Genomic DNA, 20,316 nt, shown 5'->3' with positions numbered 1-20,316 from the left:
TGTGAATCTGTAGGGGTCATTCACTGCATTTGGTTCTCCATCTTGGCAGTTTGCAACCAGACAACATTAGCACCAACTTATCGAATTTATGTTAACCCCCTGCCCATCTCTCTCTTTCTCCTTTTCTCCAGCTCCTCACTCCCTTTACTTCCTTCTCCTCTTGGTCCTCTCCCCAGTTACTTCCCAGCTATTACCCATTACCTTGTGTTCCTACCCTTTTCCCTTTCCCTTCCCAGCTATTACCCATTAGCTTGTGCTCCTACCCTTTTCCCTTTCTCCTCCTCTCCACTCATTCTTCCCACATCTTTTTCTCCAGGAACCTGTCTATGTTTTCTTACCCCTGACAAAGGACCCAGGCCCAAAATGTTAGTTCCCTATTATTTCTGATGAATATGGCATGGCCTGCTGAGTTTCCCCAGCATGTTTATGTATTGCACTCAGTCCCAGCATCTGCAAATACCAACTCCTATTTTCATTAATCCCATTTTTCCTCTTGTATCCATATTAATTCCCTCTTACATTAAGAGCAATTTGCAGGAATTAATGGACCAGCCATCCATGCCTTTAACACAGCCACTTTGAACCTTTTTTTGGCTGTGGCCCACTTAGGACTCTTTTTAAAATTTATGAGCCCCCTTCCGTGTGAAGCATTTGAATTTAGTTGATTTCTAACGTACTTCTCTTATATCTACTACATAATAGAAACATGTTTTATGGTTTCAGTCCATGCCCCCTCCCCCCCATTAAGAATGGCTGCTTTAGCATATGGGAGGAAACTATAAACATCTGCTCTGGAACTGTGAGGCTACAGTGCTAACCACGGTGGCTGTTGAATTGTGTAAGACACTGAATATGTCTCCAGCCTGACTTTTTTTCTAAACTCTCTAATAATCTTGTGTTTATATCTGTTTGGAATGATATACCTACCCTGGTTGACTCATCAAGGCTTTGAGGATCTTTTGCTTTCATTCATAAAATGTTGGTGTAGCGTGCCGAATGACTCAAAGACTTGTTGACTCAAACCAAGTCTTTTATTAGCAAAAGACTGGAACATATTACATCAAGGTCAACCAGTCCAGACAGACCTGGGTCTGGTTAGAAGCAGCCCTTTATGACCTGCCAGTAGGCGTGGCTACAGCTCTCAGTCAATCACTATTACTATATGTAAATATATAGAGATATATACATCCGTGATAGTATCCTGTACTCTCACAGTTGGTAATTCTGATAAAAGCACAGAGACATGAATCTATAATCCCTTTTGCCACTGGGATCCCAGTTAATTGGCTGGGCAGTGTCCCGGGATAGGAAGTCCTTTGTACTCTTTCCACTGGGCCACCCTTAACTGGGACACTATTGCTTTTCCAATGAACACACACATTCCCAGGAATCGGAGTGCTCTACCTTCAACTAGAAACAGGTGACTTCCTGCTGTCCCTTTTTTTTTGAATAGTTTATTTAAGATCAATATACATATAACAAACAACAAAGACCATATATCACATTATTATAAAACTTAATTAATTAAATACATGTTGATTTATATGAATAAAAAGAGAAAAAAAACTACATAAAACCCCCAGCTAAACAGTGACTAAACCCCCCCTCCCAACCCTTACTACTGTTAGGTCTGCTTTGTTCATGAATGAGTGAGACAAACACCAGACTGAGTCGAAATCAGGGTTCTTTGTTCTTTATTACCGGATTGTAACACTTGCAACTAACCATGTTAGTCGGAGAATGCATTCTGCCGTTATCAGCAAAATGGTGATTTTTTATACCCTTGGATACGTGCTTAGAACATCATCATATCATTACTTGTCCAATGACTAAAACTGTTGCTATCCTTTCCCTGCTAGCTTCCTGCCTCTCAATCCATCAATGTCTCTCTTATCTTGTAAGTACAAGGATGCATTCACATCTTGTTACAGCCCTGTACATTCCCATCTCATGATGTTTTACCTTACACTACCCCAAATAATAAAAATCTCACTTTCTAAAATGAATAATGAATATGATTATATATTGAATTGGATTAATTCGGAAAACACTCAAAAATCCCCAAAACCTTTCACATGAGAACATTATTTATTTTTCAGGGACAACTTTTCCAGTCTGAAGGATTCAAAGGAATTATTTATAATTTCAACCCTAATTTTCAAATATGTAAAAATACAGAATATTTACTCCTCAAATTCTATGTAATTTTTTAATAATTGAATACAACTTTGAATCTCTGTTTACCATCTTCCTAATGTTAATGAAATATCTGATTTCCAAGTGACAGCAATACATTTCCTTGCTATCACCAAAGCTAATTTAACTAGTTTCAACTGAAAATCTGATAAACGTAGTTTAGGAGTTATACTTTCAAAATTTCCCGTCAAAAATAACTCAGGGTTCTACAATAAAACAACACCTGTTATCTGTTGTTAAAAACTTACTAATAGAAATCCAAAAAAAATTAACTTTTGAACAAGACCATGTGGAATGACTAAAAGTTCCAATATCTTCACCACATTTAAAAGATTGATCCAAAATATTCAATTTCCATCTATTCAATTTCTGAGGTGTAAAATATATAACTGATGTAATAAATTATAACAAAGTTATCTATATTTTACATTACTGTATTAGATATAACCTCTTTACATAAATTTTTCCAAATTTGTTGATCTATCGATATATTTAAATCTTGTTCCCATCTTTTTCTTGACTTCAATAAACCTAATTTGGGAGCATTTTCTTGTAACATCATATATGATATTGAAATAAATTTTTTAACCATTCCATCAACAATCCGCTGTTCTAAATTTGTAGGGTCTTTTAAAATGATAGCTGGCCCTAATTTCTCTCTTAGATAGGTTCTCAATTCAAAATAACAAAAAAGGGTATTATATGGGATATCATATTTCATTTTCAACTGATCAAATGATATCAATCTACCACTTTCATAACAATCCCCTATTTTAGAAATTCCTTTGGTATACCAAATATTTTAAAAAGGGTTTTGAAAAAATTATGAGGATTAATTAACGGCATTTTTGATGACATTTTCTAACTTTACCTTATTCCAAATATTAATCAAATGTTTCCATAATGGAGCATCTCTGTCAGCAACCAATAACCTGGCTTCCCATTTTAGATGTCAAATTTACAGGCCTATAATTGCTAGGCCTATATCTGGAGCCCTTTTTAAATAGAGGAACCATGCTTGCAATATGTCAACCATGCGAAACCATGCCCCTTCCAGTGACTTTAAAAAACACTGTCAGAGCCTCTGCTATTTCCTCCCTTGACTTCCCTCAAGGTCCTGGGGAAAATCCTGTTGGGACTCAGAGACTTATCCACCTTTATATGCCTCAAAAGTTCCAACAACCCCTCTTTCCTAATCCATACATTTTCATAATTACCCCTTTTCCTTCTCTAACCCTACACGATTCCATATCCTTTTCCCTAGTGAATCACGAACAGAAGAATTTGTTCAATACCTCCCCCATTTCATTCGGCTCTGCACACAGTTGTCCGCTCTGATTCTCCGTAATCTATCAATTGTTTATAAAGTCTAGGTATGATAATTGTGGTTGAGTTAAATATACCAACACATCATCAGCTCAGTTTGATTTACTATAAAACCTTTCAATTGCTGATCCATATGAATCATTATGCAAGAGATTCTATAGCTAAAGCAAACAAAGCTGGAGATAAAGGACATCCCTGTCTACTTGATCTAGACAAATTAAATGATTGTGATATCTGTTGATTAGTTATTCCTTTCATTTTAGGATTTTTTTATAAAGAGCTCTCATCCAATTTACAAAATTAAGTCCAAAACCAAACTTAGCAAAGACCTTAAATAAAAAAGTCCCATTCTAGTCAATCTAAAGTTTTTTACGCATCCAATGCATTTGCAACACTTAAATCCTTCTTCTTTTGTGCTGTGAATTATACTTAATAACCTTACTATATTTTCAGAAGTTTATGTATTTTTAACAAAACTGGTTTGGTATACATTTATTAATTCAGAAAGACAATCATTTATTCTATTTGTCACAATTTTACAATCAATATTTAACAACAAAATAGGTATATATGAAGCTGGTTCAAATTGATCTTTTTTTTTAAAGGAATAACCATAATTATTACTGTGCAAAAAGTTTCTGGAAGAACATGTAACCTAAAAGCTTGTTCTATTACCTGCATAAATAAAGGAATGATTAAATCTTTAAATTCTTTATAAAATTCCACTGGGAATCCATCCTCTCCAGACTTATTATTTTGTAAACAATTAAGTGCTTAGTAAACTTTTTGTTCAGTAAACAGTCTGTCCAAATTATATTTATCCATCTCAGTTAGTGTAAGTAATGTTATTTGCAATAATTATCTATAATAGTTTCATTGTGTAATCATTCTGAAGTATATAATTTTTCATAAAATTCCCTAAAAGTTTCATTTATTCCTTATGGTTTAAATGTCACTTTCTTATTACCTTGTTGTATTGCATAAATCGTTCTCGAAGTTTGTTCTGCCTTTAATTGTCAAGCCAGAACTTTATGAGATTTTTCCCCTAATTCATAATATGTCTGTTTAGATTGAAGGATCATTTTCTCTGTTCTATGAGTCGACATTTTGTTATATTTGTAACTTATTAATTAAATACCTATGTTTATCCTCTGACGGTTATTTTTGCGTATCTTTTTCCAATACTGTTATTCCTTTTTCTAATTTATCTATATTTCTCATGTAATCCTTTTTAATATTTGAAGTGAAACTTATAATCTGTCCTCGCAAATAAGATCTTAATCCACCCCAAATGATAAACTTATCCTTCGTTAAGTGTAAACTAGTATCACAAAATAATTTAATATTAAAAGCATAGAAATCTTCCCTTTTTAATAACAAAGAGTTCAATCTCCATCTATATACTGACAGTTGTTTTTCAGTAAATTCCAATTCCATCAATAATGGAATTATTCTTGCTTTATAATCAATATTCAAAACTTTTGATTGATTTTGAGCTGAAAGTAAAACTAAATTAAGTCTAGCATATGTATAAAATCTTTTTTCTTTTTCAATCTTTTTATTATTATTATAATTTATAAACACATACAGTTCAAAGAGATATAAAAATACATAGTAAGTAATGAATTAATACAGAGATATTAAACAATAATATTACAGAATAAAAATATATCATAAAAAAAAATTTTGATCTGTTTAGGGTGTGAACTATCTCTAAAAAAAAGATATAATTAATAACAATATATGAAAAAAGAGAAAAAAAAAAACCAAAAAAGAAGAAAAAACAAATCTGAATTTAAAAAAACTTTAAAAAAAACTTTAAAAAAAAACCTACAGATATAGCTAAACCACGCCGATCACTCCGATCTCATCTTACAGCCCAATTATCATACATAATCATAGAAAGAAAACAGAGCCAGATCAACTCACCACAAATGAAAATATTGAATAAATGGTCGCCAGGTTAACTCAAACTTAGAAGGGGATTCATAGACAGAGTTTCTAATTTTCTCTAAATTTAAACATAGTATAGTTTGGGTAAACCATTGGAAAACAGTGGGAGGATTAACCTCTTTCCAGTTCGTCTTCTCTATGTGCAAAACATTCACTGATACAGTTTAAAGTTGTTCATAGAGCTCATATGTCTAAAGATAAACTCCATCACTTTTATTCTCATATCGATCCTATATGTGATAAATGTCAATTGGAAATAGCTTCCCTTACACATATGTTTTGGTCCTGTCCCTCTTTACAGAATTATTGGAAGGAAATTTTTTCCATTATATCTACTGTTTTGAATATTGATTTACAACCACATCCCATTACTGCAATTTTTGGATTACCTATGATAGATTTGACTTATTTATCTCTTCCTGCGGATCGTATGATTGCTTTTCTTACACGTATGTATAAAATCTATTAGAACTAAAGCTGCATCGCGCATGTGCAAGAAGTCAGGCATGCACGGTGAAGTAGAAAAAAAGGTTGAAAAGACCTCGAGGTCTCTTAAAGGGGCAGTCCCATGTGTCAACGTCAGAACATGAAGGAGACACAAGCCCAGTGGAAGAAGCTTCTGAAGAGCATGAAAGAGAAGAAGATGTGTCAAGTTCAAAAGTTTAAGAAAGAAATAAGTAAGTTGAATCAAAAATTTATGAACTTCAAATAAAAATTAGTTTATCTTTGGAAAATAATTTTAAATTGAAGAGTTGAACCAAGTTAAAACAGATTTGACAGGTAAATTGGAAAATGCATTGAAGGTGATAAATAATGTTTCACAAAGAATGGATAAGATGGGAAATAAGAATCAATGTGTCCGAGAGGAAGTGCAGCACATTGGAGTTAGATCTAATATGTCTGATGACTAGTTTAATCTTGATAAATGAAATACTGTTGGTGAAAGTTGATAATTTGGAAAATTATAGCAGAAGAAATAAGTTAAAATAGTGGGATTATCTGAAGGTAAAGAAGGAGAAGATGCAATTCTTTTTTTTTAAAGAATCGATACAGAAGATATTTGGAGAGGAGCACTTTGAAGACAAGATTTTGATCGGAAGTGCCCATAGATCTCGAAGACCAAAGCCAGATCCAAGCCAGAGACCCCGATCTATCCTGATTAGATTTTTGAACTGCTGTCCATTTTCGACTGGTTTTATCAGCATGCCAGCGTCAGTCGGGGTAGAGGTGATTACTCCCCAGTGTAAAATGACCTCATTTGATGTGTTCATTTTCCATTGGACCCTGTCCCAGTAAATTCCCAGTTAATTCCTGGGACAGGTTGCCAATAAAAAAGGGGCTATTAATTCTGTTTTATTCTGTTTATTACTTTTATTCTTTGTTCCATCTCATCTTTAATCTAGTTACATTTTCCCATTCGAATTTGAATTGTTCGGACGTGTTCCATCTTTGTTTCGGCACAACTCATCACTTCTCCATCTGTTCATTTTGTCCATCATATGTTCACAGTTATTTATGAATGTACATCATTATCTTCACAGCAGATTGGCAGCCACTCATTTACATCTTCATAAAGTGTTGCATTCTCATTCCCAAATCAGCTGTCTTTCTGGAGATTGCACAATTAATCAACACCAAAGGCAAGTGTTTTGGTGATTGTATATCTGTCCTTGGGTTTGATTGAATTTCTTGTATATGATCTTACTCTGTATGCATTTACCTCAGTTGATGATCATTGGATTGGCAACATTAAGTTTTCTTGATCAATTCCAATTTGATAATAAAAAATGGAGCTATTTAATAGATTGAGGCTAATATAAGAATGTACATTTGATAAAGGCAGGTTATAATCTAAAGATCGGAAGATTGCAGATGCTGGGTTCAAGTCCAATACACAAACATGCTGAAGAAATTCAGCAGGTCAGGTAGTATTGGTCACGTAGTTATCATTACAATTGTGGAACCACGTCTGGAGCACAGTTTTGGACTCCTTGTTTAAAAAAATAATATATTTTCATCAACAGTTATGAAGTATTTTGAAAGGCTGGTGATAGATCCTGTCTAAGCATTGACATGGATACTATCCGGTTAGCCTATCTTAGTAACAGGTCGATGGGGATGCATCTGAATGGCTCTACGTGAAGCCCTGGAACTCCTGGACAGCAAAGATGCATACAACAGGATGATCTTTATTGACTAGTTTTGCATTTAAGACCATAATCCCCTCAAAATTGATCAGCAAATTCCATGATTTTGGACTTAACACCCCACTGTGTAATTGGATCATGGATTTCCCCACCTCCAGACCACAATCAGTGAAGATTGGTAATAATTTCTCCACAATCTCCATCAGTACCGGAGCACCACAGGGCTGTGTTCTTAGCACTGCTCGACTCACTTTACACCTACAAATGTGTGGCCTGGTATGACAATAACACCATCCGTGGTAGTGGGTTGTATAAAGGAAGGGGATGAGTCAGCGTACAGGATGGAGATTGAAAACTTGTCTGAAAGGAGCACCCAAAAACAACCTTGCGCTCTAGGTCACTAAAACTAAGGGGCTAATTGTTGACTTCAGGAAAGGAAAGCAAGAGGTAATTGGGGGAATCAGAGGTGGAGAGGGTGAGCAAATTTAAGTTCTTGCAAGTCACTATCTCGGAGGACTTTCCTGGTCTCAACACAACAATGTCATTGTGAAGAAAGCTCGTCAACACTTTTACTTCCTCAGGAGTTTGCAGAGCTTTGGTATAACATCAGAAACCCTGGCAAACTTCTTCAGAGGTGCAGTAGGAAGTGTGCTGACTAGCTGCACCACGGTTTGGTAGGGGAACGCCAATACCCCTGAGCACAAAGCCCTCCAAAAGGTAATGGACACATCCCTGGACATCACAGTCAAAACCTTCTCCATTATTGAGTACGTCAACAGAGAACACTGTTGTTGGAGAGCAACACCAATCGTCAAAAACGCACAGCACTCAGCATATGCTCTGTTCTCACTGCTGCCATCAGGAAAGAGATATAGGTGCCACAGGTTTCAGGAACAGCTGCTACCCCCTCACCCATCAGACTCCTCAATGATAAACTCAATCAGAGACTCATTTAAGGACTCTTAATTGTGCACTTTATTGATTTTCTTTTTGTTCTCTGTATTGCACAGTTTGATTACATATTTACGTTGTGTACAGTTTTTTTTTGCACTGCCAATTAGTGGTAATTCTTCTGCAGGAAAAGGAATCCCAGGGTTATATATGATGTCATGTATGTACACTGATAATAAATCTGAAATCTGGCACTGACAATTGAGGCAAGTGGTTCAGCAGGTTAATTCATGGGAATGATAGGACTATCCTATCACAGGCAGCTGAAGAAATTAGATTGATATGCTTTGTTATAGAGATGAATGAGGGGTTTTCAATTTTTTTTCTATCTTTTTCATCTGGGATCCATCATATGGTGCACGTCGATATGTTTCCACCAGTGGGAGAACCTCGAATGAGGGGATATAGTTAAAGCAGTTAAAACCAGGATCCTTAGGAATTTCTTACACCTCTGGAATTTTATTCCTCAGAAGAGATGAAGGCTAGATCATTGTGGCTACTTCCTTAGAGAGGAATTCTTATGTCATTATTTAAAAAAATGTATTATTTTTAGTATTTAAAAAAATAATATTGCTACAAAAATTGATATTTATTTCCCATTCCCTACTAAGGTTGCACGGAGTGGACTTACCAACTGATTTACTGGTCTCGTGTACAAAGAGGTTCTTTACTCGTACAGGTCTTGAATCAAAAATTAATCAGATGTATCAGCAAGGTCATTTCCTTCCCTGAGGGATGTTAATGAATCAGTTGGTTTTTCATAACAAAATATATCAGCTTTACTTGATACCTGTGCATCCTTGTAAAAACAAATTCAAATGTATACGTTCTTACAATATCCTAACCATTATTCTACCAGATAATTTAGGCACAACTGATCAATTCCTCATTCACTCTTCTCATAAAACTGAGAATCACATCACCCTTCCCGAATCAGCAATGGATAATGGAAATTTCCAGAACTCTCCGTCAGAACATAACCTATTTCCAGCCATCAGGGGTTCATCCAATGTGAATGATTAGCCTTTAAAAAAGATGTGTAGATTTATTAATTGTATAACTTCTGTCACTTTGACATTCCATTTCACACCAGTCATTTCTATATAAGATTACAAATAAATCTAATCAATGTGGGACTATTTTATGCACCAAGGAAGTTTTATTCTGAATTTTGTTAATTGTGAAATTCAAGAGATTTAAAAAAAAATCCGAATGAAAATGAACGATCTAGATTCACTCATCGATGATTAGGATTTCTATAAAATGATGATCTAGCCTTCACATCCCTAGAGTATGTTGACAAAATGTTAAACACCAATAAATGCAACATTAGTAAGGTGAAAATATTCCAGCTATTGGAGTTGAGGATTTCACTTCATCTGTGGATTTTGCATATCAGTCATTGGGTTTGTGAAACATCTACCTACTGTCAACAGATAATACATTTCAAGAAATATCTGGATTTGCATATCAATGATCAATTCTGCTCACCAGTAAGTTAACTGTAATGTCAAGATATGTTTCCATGCTGCAGTTCCATTTCAGAAATCTTGGACCTCAGAAACGTTAAAGATTCATCCCTGCAGCTAATTTGTTCTTCATTTCTCCTAGTCCAATTTTTATTGATTTATGCTTTGTCTTTTGAATTCTCCAACCCAGATGGTTGGGTGGCTACACAATTTGGGATATTTAAGGAGCAACACTTTGAATGATCAGGGATTGGAGGGCAATAGAGAACTCATACAAAAGAGGAATTGAGGCCTGAGACAGATCAGCCATGATTGTATTGAATTGCAAGGGAAGTTTGAGGAGTCACTGTGTTCTATCTTCAGCTTGTATGCACTACTATCTCAAAACTCTTGGATAATAAAGGAATGGAGGGAAGATCTAGAATTTTTTTTAAATTAGTCAAAGTGATATACCACTGAAACAGGCCCACCTGCCCAGTGTGTCCATGCTGAACAATGTCCTCCTGCTTAGTTATTCAGATATCCAGCATGATAACAGGCCCTTCTGGCCCACAAGCCCATGCCATCCAATTACATCCAATTAAATTGCAAACCCCGTACTTCCCCAAAGACTCTCATAAACATCTACAGGTGTACCTCGGAGAGTATTCTGGCTGGTTGCATCACTGCCTGGTATAGAGGCGCCAAGTCTCAGGACAATAAAAAAATCAAGAAGGTTGTTAACTTGGCCTGCAACATCACAGGCACCAGACTTCACTCCATCGAGAACATCTACATGAGGCGGTGTCTTAAAAAAGCAGCCTCTATCCTCAAAGACCCCTATCACCAGGCCATGACCTCTTCACTTTGCTATCACCAGGTAAAAGGTACAGCAACCTAAAGACCAGCACCCAGCAGCACAAAAGCAGCTTTTTCCCCGCTGCTGTCAGATACCTGAATGAATCAAAGACACTTTCTTACTTGCATTATTGTTTTTTTAAATTATTGTTGTAAGGTGGTTTATATGAATGTGACGCTGCCACAAATCACCGAATTTCATGACTTGTTTATGACAATAAATTCTGATTGAACGGTGAGAGGAAACCAGAGCACCTGGAGGAAACTCACGCAGACAAGACCAAAACTTCCTTTCAGACAGTGCTGGATTCGAACCCTGGTCACTGGCGCTATAATAGTGCTGTGTTAACTGTGTTGTTGGCAACAGATTGGATTGTTTTCATGTTTTGTCACAGCAATATCTGATATATTGGTCATTACTTATTAAATTGTTTTCTGTAAGGTTTTGAAAACTACGTTCCAAAGAGATTCTGAAGGAAGAGATTCTTGCACTTTGCAAATTCAATCCCACTGTTCACATTTGAGCTCAGTCATTCCAGTGGGATCAGGTACAAGCGAGGAGCTCTATTCCATTCAGTCACTTCCATTCCTGGATAACTAAACCCACAGTTGCAAAGATGTTCAGCTTTGCATCAGCCGATGTTTCTACTCAACACATTGATGTTCAGAGAGTTTGGTGAAAGAAATTAAAGAATAGAAATACCAGATGGTAAGTTTCTTCAAATGAAGCTTGATAATAATCAGGTGAAAAGAAAGATATTGTAGAATGTACACATTGACAAAGCAATCCTCCAGAGCCCTGAGAAATATTACTATTACCATATATATTTCATGTAATATTCAGGTTTTGGGGACCAATTTTTCAGGTCAAATATGTGGAGGTTGACTTTTACATGGATACTACTTTTGACTGCGTTAAGTACCTGCATTGAGAGCTCCGATGGGCCTGGGTGTGAGTCTGCGTTTAGACCATTGGGAGCTTAGATGGTGGGTGAGCGGCTGGGGTGAGGATCCGCGGTTGGGGTGTCAGGAATTCTGGTGGGTGGGCATTCGAGACATTGGGAACTTGGATAGGTAGGTGGTCAAGGCATCGGGAACTTGGATGGAAGGGACTGGGCTTGAGAAGCTCAGAGGGGCAGGCGGCTGAGGTGTGGGCTCGTGGTGAGGGCATCAGGAGCTCAGATGGGTGGGGGACCGTGGTGAGGATCTGCAGTCAGGGGGTCGGGAACTCGGATGGTCAACATTCATTTACCCACATTAGGCCAATATCTCTCCAAGCTCCTCTTATCCTTGTAATTATTCCATGTTTCTTAAAGGAACCTATTGTACCTGCCTCTACCACTTTGTCAGGCAGCTTGTCCTATTAGACACCTCCCCACCCCCCCCATCCTTTCTAAATCTCACCCCCACTTTATAGATATGCCCTCTCATCTTATTCTCTAACTTGACGAAGAAGACCATCACTATTCACCTCATTTATGACCCTCTGATGTTATAGACCTCAACAGGATTCCCTCTCATCTCCTATACTCAAAGGAAAAGAGGCCTAATTTACCAGTCTCACATAACAATTCTACTTCCTTAATCTTAGTGACAACTTTGTAAATCTCTTCTGTACCCTTTCTGTACCCTTTCCAACTTTCCTCTCATAGATGGATGTGTCCTGGACTCTATACTGACATTACATTTAATAACTGGAGAATCTATGCATGCAGCCACCACCGCCCCCCCCCCCCCCCCGCCCCACCCCGCCATTCTATCCTTGGCATCTGTTGGCAAGACTGTGTCTCCAACCTGGAAATCTTTGGTCACATAATGTCCACTACCATTGAGTCCATGATCATCAGAACCCATATGCGGTGGGTGGAACACATCATCAGAATGGATGACCACCATATGCCTCACTAGCTGGTCTATGGCGAATGGAAGACCAGAAGGAGACCTCAAGGTTATAAAGACTCTGTGAAGGAAACCCTACACTACTGTGACATCCAGCCAAGAGAATCCACTGGCAGGCCCTGTAGTATGAAGCCTCCACCAGCTTTGAAGACAGGCGCTGCCAAAAACTGATGGAAAACTGAACGGCATCACAAAGTAGCAGCCACAGTTATAACAAAAATGGACTTCCAGTGCCCCCATTGTGTTAGACTCTGTGCTTCTGGACTGGGACTGCACAATATGTCTTCTTTGAACCAAAGGACTACCAATAATATCTTTCCTATAGCCAGGTGTCGAAGACTACATGCAATATTCCAATGTGACCTCACCATTTTGTATAAGATGTCCAAACACTTGTAACTGATGAAGGCAAGAATTCCAAATCCTCTCCTCACTGCTCTACCTGTGCTGCCATATTGAGTAAGTGATGTACCCGCATACCTCCATTCCTCTGCTCCATAACATTCTTTAGGGCTCTGCTGCTAAAAGAGTAAGTAGTCCTGCTCTGGTTCCATTTACCCAAATGCTGCATCTTTCACTTCTCCAAATTGAACTGCAGCTTAGTTCCCCATCTGGTCTTGATCCAATTGTAGACAGGTAACATTCTTCATTGTCCACTGTAGTTTATATGTTTGAGTCATCAGTAAACAAACCTTGCCACAAACATCCTTCTATGTATATAACAAGTTCGGATCCCAGTTCTGAACCAAGACACTCTACTAATCATTGTCCTCTAGATTGAAAAACTGCCTTCTACAACCACTCTCCATTACCTTTCCTTTCCCCAAGACTCATGTTCTTAATGTTCTTAACATCACTTTGGATTCTCCTTTATTCTGTCTGCAAAAGCCATCCCAAACCATTTTATTTTAGCTTTCCTTATTTCCTTCTTCATTATGCTCCAACATTCTCAAGGGATTCCCTCAAACCTGCCTGCTATATCTGATCCATGCCTTCTTTTCCTAATGCTAATCAGGGCTCCTTTACCTTGTCATTCCTACCATCTACCCTCTGGAGAATATGTCTGTCCTAAAACTTCATCACACTCTTAAACAGTTCCCATTTGGCAGTTGTGATCTTATCCTCTGATATTTACATCCAGTCAACTATTGCTCATTCCTGCCTGATTATGTCAAGATTAATCAATTTAGGATTACAATTTGAGGATCAGTGTGTTATCCTTTTCCATTACTATCTTAAAGTGAGCATAATATTGATCACTGGTCCCAAAGCATTCCCCTACATAACCAGCTTCATTCCCCAGTACATGGTCCAATATTGCCCTTCCCTCGCATAGGTTGCTGGAGAAAATTATCCTTGACATCCTGAAGCATGTTGCTGGACAAGATTCTACTAGAAACCTTCACCCCATCCAATTTTGGCATTCCCAGTCAATAATGGGAAGGTCGAATTCATATACAATAACAGCCCATTTTTTATTTAATTTTTTTTTTACAGACATGCTCTCTGCATGTTTGATCCCCACCTCCCAGTAACTGTTTGGTAGCCTAAACCTCCACCACCTAAATTGACAGAATGAGAAGAAGATGAAATGAACTGACCCAGTGTGTAAAAGTAGATGATACAATTTTCTTGTTTATTTTCATTGTGTGATGACATATTTTAATGGGTTTAATGTATCGGATATGTTGAACGTTTAGTGGGTGGGGAGGGGGTGGGAAGGAAGGAGGGAAGGGAGGGGGCAAAAAAGGAGAGAAAATGACACTGTGTATATTCAAGAGGGAAATGTTTGTGTGTATTTTGGTTAATATGGTTCAGAGTGAAAAACTTTTTAAAAATTAAAAAATTGTGACTTTTCAGTTCCTGATTTTCACTCACACAAGAGTTTGCTGCCAAAATTGTCTCTAAAACTACTGTAATATCTTCTTCGACTAATAATTCTATAAAGTAGTTTTTCTCCATATTGTTCCACTAACCCTACTTGATTTAATTTTTATAGTCCAATGGGGGAATTGCCCAATTGCTAGTTTTATTGCAACTCCATGATTTGACAATCTCAATTGCCCTTCACGATTTATGTAAAACTTAGTTCTTAATGCATAATAAATAATCTGAATCTTTCTAATTTATTATTGTATAAAAGCCCATCACACACAATACCATTCTTCATCGAGGGCTCAGTAGTGGAGACGGTCAAGAACTTCAAATTTCTGGTGTCAGTATCTCTGAGGGATGTGTCTTGGAGTCTTCACGTTGATGCAATCACAAAGAAGGCTCACCAGTGGCTATACTATGTCAAGTGTCTGAGGAGGTTTGCTTAAGATGGAATGTGAGTTTAGGAGGGGCAGTTTGAAAACCACTGCTATAATCCAACCTAGAGATCTCCAACTGTACAGGTGGAGATCATTCTGGCTGGTTGCATCACTGTCCGGTATGGAGACGCCAACTCTCAGGGCATGAATAAACTCCAGAGTGTTGTTAACACGGCCTGAGACATCACAGGCACGAGACTTCACTCCATTAAGAACATCTACACTAGGCGGTATTTAAAAAAAAAACAGCCTCTATCCTCAAGAACGCCCACCACCCAGGCCAGGCTCTCTTCACTCTACTCTTCTTCTTCTTTGGCTTGGCTTCGTGGACGAAGATTTATGGAGGGGGTAAATGTCCACGTCAGCTGCAGGCTCGTTTGTGGCTGACAAGTCCGATGCGGGACAGGCAGACACGGTTGCAGTGGTTGCAGGGGAAAATTGGTTGGTTGGGGTTGGGTGTTGGGTTTTTCCTCCTTTGCCTTTTGTCAGTGAAGTGGGCTCTGCAGTCTTCTTCAAAGGAGGTTGCTGCCCGCCGAACTGTGAGGCGCCAAGATGCATGGTTTGAGGCGATATCAGCCCACTGGCGGTGGTCAATGTGGCAGGCACCAAGAGATTTCTTTAGGCAGTCCTTGTACCTTTTCTTTGGTGCACCTCTGTCACGGTGGCCAGTGGAGAGCTCGCCATATAACACGATCTTGGGAAGGCGATGGACCAGAATCACTCTACTAACACTGGGTAAAAGGTACAGGAACCTAAAGACGAGCACTCAACAGCACAAGGGCAACTTCTTTCCTGCTGCCATCAGATTCTGAATAATCAGTGAACCAAAGCCACTAACTTAGTTTACGTACACTAAGATTTTTCTTATTGTTTTAGTTGTTATAGTAAAGCCATGAGATGGTTAATAATTTGAACGTTTCCACCATGATTCTGCTGCAAAACAACTTGTTCGTGGCAATAAATTGTGATACCAAAAGCTAAAATAATTTTAAATAGTGTTTCAATAGCAGTTTGCACATCGTTGTGGATGCAGCCGGTATTGCCGAATCAATTTCAATTGCTTTCAATTCTCTCTTCCCATTATTTTGATCATACCTGAAAATATAGTACCCTGCACATTGAGCTGCTAGTCCTGGACCTCTCTTCCACCATGACTCCGATATGGCTACATGCTATTGTTCTCTTCATGCCCATGCTCTAGGATCACTGCTTTTCCTGTTACAATAAATTGAACAAATAGTATCCACTGAGCTCAACACTTTCCGTCCAACACCCTGCTCAGTTTCAACAAACTTTCTTTGCATTCATTCTTATCCTTAATCTTTTCAGTCTCTCCCCATCTTGGATCCCAACACTCTGCCAGACTAGTTTAATGCCTAATTTTAACATCTTAAAATTGTGCTTAGATTTCTCCTCATTCTTTTAGTTTAACCCTGAGCAAAAGCTATAATCCAGTGGTTTTCAAACTTGCCGCCTCCACTCACATTCCACTTTAAGTAATCCCTATGCCATAACTGCTCTGTGATTAGTAAGGGATTGCTTAAGGTTGTATGTGAGCGGGAAGGGAAGGTTGAGAACTACTGCTCTAGACCCAATTGTTATTGAAATATTTTGCTTGAGAAAAACCATCGGCCCATTTCCTTTGAAGTTATGAAACTGTGCACATAACAAGTCAATTAGGTACGATTAAAACAGTGGTTTTCAAACATTTTCTTTCCACTCAATACCATCTTACTAATCGCAGAGCACCTATGGCACAGGGATTGCTTAGATGGAATGTGAGTTTAGGAGGGGCAGTTTGAAAACCACTGCTATAATCCAACCTAGAGATCTCCAACTGTAACATTATTTAGTTTTCGCTAAATCTCATAATCAATACACTAATGTAAAACAGTTGTTCATAATTGAAAAGTGCTGTAATTTATTTGACATATGGAGGGTAGTGTGTATAGAAAAATATATATAAATAAGAAGAGCCCCTCATATTTGTCCTGCTATTGGTACCACAATTGCTCGCAATCTCTCAGATGAAATACTGAGCAGGTTCAACAGCATCCATGATGCTTTTAAATTTATTCAAACTCTTTGTATCGGGAGGGGGGGGGGCGTGGATTTTTATGAAAAAGTATTCAAATTATTTATTTGTTTTACATAATGTTTACATTATTAATGAGGGGCAATTGAGATTTTCAAATGATGGAGCTGCAATTGGACAAAACCGAATGATCAAACATTTGAAACAAGGAGGGGTGGGAGAATAGAGAAAACCTACTTTTTAAATATCTTCCCTTTTGTAATATTCCTTGAATTTCTTGTACTCCAGTTATTGAGCTAAATGGGTAAACAAGCAATTTGCGAGAGGAATTCAGTGTATCAGGCAACACTTAGTGGAGAAAACCTTCAGCAATATTGCATTATTGATTTCTTCATCGAGTCTTGATGAAGGGTTCCTGTCCATAATGTTGACATTCTTTTTCTTCCACTTTGAGTTCTCCACCAGATTGTTTGTTGCTTCAGATTCGGCATCTAGTCTCTTGTATCTCTATTGAAGTAAATAGTTTGGAAGCTCAAATTCTATGCTCTCAACATATACAGTATGTGCAGTATATTCAAGTGAGGTGTACAAGGACAATTTCTTCATAAAAGAGACAGAAATCAACTCCAGATAGCTTTTTTTTAAAAAAAAAATCATGGATACAGAGTATTGTGTTCAGTTCTGGTCACCTTATTGTTGAAGGTTGTGGAAGCTAAGGAGAGGGTATAGAGGAGATTTAGCAGCATGTTACCTGGATTTGAAAATTTTAGCAGAGCTGGGAATTTTCTCTTTGGAGAATAGAAGGATGAGAGGAAAATTAATAGAGGTCTACAAGGTTATGACAGCCAGCACCTGTTCCCATGGCAGGAATAGCAAACACCAGAGGACATGTGTACAAAGTGAAGGGAGGGAAGTTTAGGGGAGTCATCAGGGGTAAGTTTTATTTTACACACAGAGTTGTGGGTGCCTTGGAATGCCTTGACAGGGATAGTGGTAGAGGCTGAAACATTAGGGCATTTAAGATATTCTTATACAAGCACATGGATGGAAGAAAAATAGAGGGTTATGGGGTAGGGAGGTTTCAGTACTTTTTAAAAAAAGGAACATATGGGTTGACACATCGAGCACCAAAAGGTGTGTACTGTACTGTGTCTTCTATGCTCTTAGTTTTTCTTCTAGAATTCAATCAGTACTGTCATATTGTATCACAATCGCTCTACAGCAGATACAATATCTGAATGGCTCTCCATTCAGCTTGAGAATACTTCAAAACAGCAACACATACATATGGATGCTCTTCATCAACTACAGCTCAGCCTTCAATACCATTATTTCCTCAGTGCTGGTCAAGAAGCTACAAACTCTGGGCCTCTGCAACTAGATCCTTGACTTTCTCATCAGAAGACCAGTCAGTACGAATTGGAAGCAATGTCCCCTCCTCAATGATTATCAACACCGGCGCACCCCAAGAATGTGTTCTTGGTCCACTGATCAACTCATGACTGTGTGGCCAAGCACAATTCCAATGCTATCTACAAGTTTGCCAATGACATCACAGTTGTCAGAGGAATCAAAAATAGCAATGAGGAAACATATAGGAGGGAGATAGACAGCTCTTTTGAGTGGTGACAATCCAACCTGGTGCTCAACATTAGCAAAACCAAAGAGATGATTGTGGACTTCAGGAGGAAGTCAGGGGAACACACTCAGTTCTCACTGAGGGGTCAGTAGTGGAGAGTCAAGAACTTCAAATTCCTGGGTGTCAACATCTTCGAGGATCTGTCCTGAAGCCTTCTGTTGATGCAATCACAAAGGCCTGCCAACGATCATACCCTGCGGGGTCTGATTCAGTATGTCACTGAAGACTCTCGAAACTTCTACAGGTGTATCATGGAGCGCATACTGGCTGGTTGCATAACCAAATCTCAGAGCAACTTGTTTTTAGGTTTGTGTACCTTTTTCCCAATGGTAGAAGAGTGAAGATGGCATGACGTGGGTGGTGGGGGTCTTTGAGGTTAGAGGCTGCTTTTTTAAGACACCGTCTCTTGTAGATGTCCTCAAGGAAAAACTCCAGCAGAGGGTTGTTAACTTGGCCTATGACATCACAGGTCAGATGGTGTCTTAAAAAAGCAGCCTCTAACCTCAAAGACCCCCACCACCCACGTCATGCCATCTTCACTCTTCTACCATTGGGAAAAAGGTACACAAACCTAAAAACAAGCATTTGGCAGCACAAGGACAACTTCTTCCTCGCTGCCATCAGATTCCTGAATAATCAATGAACAAAAATCACTGCTTTACTTTTCGTGCCCGACTATTTTTATTGTCGATATTATTGTTGTTACGATGGTTCATATGAATGTTTGCATAATGATACTGCTTCAAAACTCTGAATTTCATGACTATAAATTCTGATTTTGTAAAACCCCTGGTATCCACCACCTACCGAGATTGGTACATGCCAGATAAGTTGAGTTTCTGGTTGCTTGAGACGGTGTTGTGTGAATGGAGAACCAAGAGCGAGGTGCACCAATTTTAAACTTCCTTATTTTCCCCCTTTATTTTCTGTGATTTTTGTTTTCTGCCAGCTGCAGATAAGAACTTTTATTGTATTTAGAAATTAAATCTTGGACAAGTTTAGCCACCATTTGTTGGTTGTTTTGTTTACACAAACTCTAACATTTTTCTTGTTATAAGCTTTAGTGTTTTTATAAAATGAATGGCACAAGTAACTTTTCAGAAGAGAGATTTCCTATCAATACAGTGTTCCTTTGCAAAATGGTACAGGAGGTTCGGTATCTTTTGTGGTACCAGAAATGACGTCAGCCTGCTCAAGTACAAAGTACAACTGAGATTATGGGTTGATTATCTTAATTTGTAGTTAGGATGTGCCTTCAGTGCGAAGCTTGGTCAAGGCAAAAATCAAACTTGAGGAAATAATTAATGTACATATTCTATCCTTCATCTATCAACTGTCATTAACTCACATGATAAATTTTCATCTGCAAAGTATTATTTATGGTGCTAGTTAATGCCATAGAAAGTAATTTTGAGCTGCATATACATGATTAAAGAACATGCACCACATCAGTAAGATGTTGAAAGAAGTGAAACGCAACAAAATGTGGGAAATAGAAGGTCAGGTTCATTCAACTTCCAATACTAGAAAGACCAAGTATAAGGCATATTTT

The sequence above is a fragment of the Narcine bancroftii genome, chromosome 2 (genome assembly GCF_036971445.1).
Source record: "Narcine bancroftii isolate sNarBan1 chromosome 2, sNarBan1.hap1, whole genome shotgun sequence".
NCBI lineage: Eukaryota > Metazoa > Chordata > Chondrichthyes > Torpediniformes > Narcinidae > Narcine > Narcine bancroftii.
This window is presented reverse-complemented; position numbering follows the sequence as displayed.